Source organism: Pinus tabuliformis, chromosome 4_2 (genome assembly GCF_031772625.1).
Source record: "Pinus tabuliformis cultivar Carrire ecotype Pingquan chromosome 4_2, CPIR1, whole genome shotgun sequence".
NCBI lineage: Eukaryota > Viridiplantae > Streptophyta > Pinopsida > Pinales > Pinaceae > Pinus > Pinus tabuliformis.
Genome location: NC_142304.1, coordinates 466599664 through 466603690, shown reverse-complemented (window position 1 = coordinate 466603690; position 4027 = coordinate 466599664).

The window sequence follows — 4027 nt, the reverse complement described above, 5'->3', positions numbered from 1 at the left end:
AACCTCTTCCCTAACCCTAAAACCCCAAAAAACCCATGTTTTCACCTTTTTTCCTTGTAAAATTTCACCCCAGCGCTGTAAAAAACCCATATTCCGCCCCTAACCCAAAGTTTCGGTGTGTAAATATTAAATCCGCGCCCGTAAAACCCACACAAACCCGTTTCCCTAAGTTTTAAACCCACCCGCGCAAGTATTAAAAAACGAATATACTCCGCATATGCCCCGCACTAACCCGCCGTCACTTCGCGTCCACCGCCAACCGTTAGATCCCCCGCCCCATAGATCTACGGTGGGCGGGCCGTCCCATCTCCAAAGCGCCCGAGCTTTAGCGTCCGGGAGATGGGCGGTATTACCGTCGTACTCCCGCCACGCGTCAAGCGTTGGGCTGTGGCGGAGCCCCATCCCCCGAAACCACCATCCCCAAAAAGCGGTGCGCCATAATACCGCTTACCGCCCTGCCCGGTGACGTCACCTGCCCACGTCACACCCCACGTCACCGTTTACATCACCCCCTCGCCCAGTCACATGTCGCGTCACCTGCTTGCGTGGCCTCCTGCCACGTCACTGCCACGTGTCCCAGCCGCCGTACCTGCCACGTCATCGTCTGTACAGGATGACGTCATGCTGACGTCATCCCGCCACGTCGTCTTGCTAACGTCATGCTGAAGTCACCCGCCGTACAATGTCACATCATGCTGACGTCATGCTGACATCATCAACACTTTTTTGGGCGCAAAGGCGCGAAAGTCGCACTTCGGAGCCCCGGAATCCAATTCTGAGGCAGTTTTTGATGAGCGATTTGCGCCATCGCAGGAATTTTTAGGCCGAAATGGAGAATCTTTGGGGAATCTTCTCATCATGCGGCCCCAGGAAGCCCGAAAAGGCGCAAAAATGACCCGTTTTCTTCACAGAGCATACCGGAAGGAGCAGAAAACAATTCCAGTTGATACAGAGGCCGAACAACGGCCATTTACTGGTGATTAGACCCGCAGCATATCAGATCAGCAGTCCAGATTTTGTCAAAGAGTATCAGTGGAAGAAAAGACGCCAAAGAGTATCAGCAAAGATTTGTTTAGGGGCTCGAAGCACCTGCACATTGATGAAGCCCCCAGAAAGTCAAATCAATAAGCATCAGCCCATCCTTGCCCTCAAATCACCATTAAGGCATTCAAAGCACCAGGACAGTAAGGAAGCAGGAACCCATGCATATTTATTTCAGAAGACACTGCCCCAAGGCACCCAGGACTACATCACTTATTCATTTCTGTTTACGGCCGCCCCAGCGCAGCCCGAGTTATTTCATGCATTTATTTCTGGTAGAGTTAGGTCAGTTAATTATGACCTGATTAGGTCAAGATGTAATAAAACAGTAGATAGAAAGTTTTGCCCTATATATACCACCCTCTACATAGTTTTAAGGGTTGGAAAATTGAGAATTCTTCACTAGAGACTCGCTGTGTATACCTGGATTTTTCTGTAATCAAAGATTGCCGAAAGCTTGGAGAGCAAACTGTCTGTTGTTGATAAATGCTTTTGGAGACTGAAGATGGAATTCTTGTGCTGCGGCCTGAAACAATAAGTGCCTCTTATCTTTGTTTATGTGTTTACCATTATCTAAATAGCAGGAAAAAAGAATAGCCTAGAATTAGTTTAAATACTCTCTATGCTCGATTCCTGCTGTTTTTTGATGTTTTCCTCTGAATGATTTGGTAATGAATATTGAATTCCTGCTGGCTCATGTTTACCCCAATTCACCTGTGTTGGCCAATTATCTAGGGATTCTTAACTGCCCTTAGGTAGCGCCCTGTTACTTTCTCTGCTAATCTGTTGGAGAGATTCTTAACTGCCTCTCTTTCTTTAGCATTCATTTCATCCTTTAAACCTGAAATTTTTTTCAACCTCAGCTATCTTGCTCCATGTTCCCTCACTGTTATTAAAGAGACACACCTGCCGTTCCCCTCCTCAACTCCACGCCCAATGGTTTGAAACATTCAGACTATACTCTGCCTCTCTACCTGAAAGTGTCAATTTTCCCACCAAAACAAAACAAAGAACCCCCTGAACCCAAGACCTAGCCTAAAATCCTTTCAAACAAAGCTAAATCTAAAAGAGAGAGCCCTCTCTGATTGCAGGTTGGCTGGAACCTGCAGTCCAAAGTTGGTTTGTGGTTACCTCGGCCGTATCCCTTTCTTAACCTTCAGGGACAACCTGAGTGATAACACTAACCATGAAAAGGGTATCACCTTTGGTGGTGCCTAGAACTTCCAAATTCAAACCTACCAAGGATTATGATGGTTTTCCATAATGGAGTACTATGAGTGATAACGAAAATTCACTAAGTATGCACCCCATATGAGATAGACACTCTACCAAAGTGTATCCCCCTCCTCCACAAACCTAATCCCAACATTGATTAATTGGCTAGTAAAAATATGCCATTCACCCCCCCAAATATATAGAGATTTGTTGAATAACCGAGGTTTATCCATTGATAAGTGGGATGATGATAAAACCAAATTTACTAAGATATGGTAGTCTTGAAAAAGCAATAAATATTTAAACTCCCTTGGCACATCAAAGTCCCGCTCCTTCCCAAGTCCTTGATCCCTATCTAAATGAACCACAGTGCCATTCCCACACACCATAATAGGCATCTTCTAATCACAACAAAATACTCTAACAATGATTTCCAAAAAGAAGAGATCCATTTGTGTACTTTATTATCCATTCTAATTCATCACTCCATATGCATTAAATTTATTATCTTGGTCAATATTTATTACTAGAGATATCTCTTTACGATGAGTTTTAATCCCCCCTTTTATGTGATTTATTAGGCATTTTAATCCACTTATATAGATGCATTATGTTTATGGATTTATTTATGAATATTATAGCCAAATACCTCTCTTGAAGATGAGTTTCCAATGCTTTTTTATGTGATTTGTTATGAATTCCGATCCATTCTTGATTATATGCATTTCTTGATCAACATTTCTTGTCATATCTCTCTCTCAATAATGAGTTTCAATTCCTCCTTTCCAACCAAGGCCTTTGAGAAAAGTGATATGTGATTTATACCCCAAAAATGTTGTTCCTTGTGCTATTTTTGATAGGCCCTCCGAATTAACCAATTGAATGCCCCTTCACTTCTTGTTTCCTTTCCAATGATAAGAGGATCATTCCTTCCTAATTCTATTTATACTATAATTGGGGATGCATGCTAGTGAGAGATAGAATACAAGGATGGAGAAGAGGATGCTTTTCGTGAGTGCAACCCTACTATCCATAGAGATCCATTTACGTACCTAACAATTGACCTTCTTGATGTTGTCTATGAGCAAAAAATTACAACTACAACTTGAAACTATATCTTTGAGGCCTTCAACTGGAAACCCAAATAACTATGTGCTTCCTCAAAAGGGGCTAAGGGAAAGGGGATAAACTCTGAAATCATGTTCTTGTGGTGTTTTGATGTTATTCAATACCAGACAAACGACTTACCTCAATTCACATCCATTTCAATGGCTCTAGAGAAGATACAATATCACTAATTACAAACTTTGGCCTCTCTAGTGGCTCCATTCCTAAATAGTAGAACGATCATGGAACAATCACGATAATTCTCATGTCCTCTGGCATTTGAATATTTAGCTTATGATATTTGGTTCAAATTGTGTGGCTATAGATGTTGTATCATGCACATGAAATTCTAAAAATTTAATTGTAGGTAACCATGGAGAAACACTACAATCTACTAGAAAAGAGACAATATTTCATTTGATTTGGTGATAGTATGTGTTTGTTTTCAAAACCATTGCATCTTTATTTTGGCATAGATGGCATAGTTTCTTTCTCTAAGTGGTTCAATTAAAGAGTACTTGAATGGGTTACTTCTATGAATCATCTAGGTGGTACCTACTAGGGTCACTTCTTTGAATTGATCATGCATTTTGTATTAGTCATGCATCCTTTAGTTGGCCCCCACACAACTAAGAAAAGTTTACTCATTTTGTTACCCCTTGGA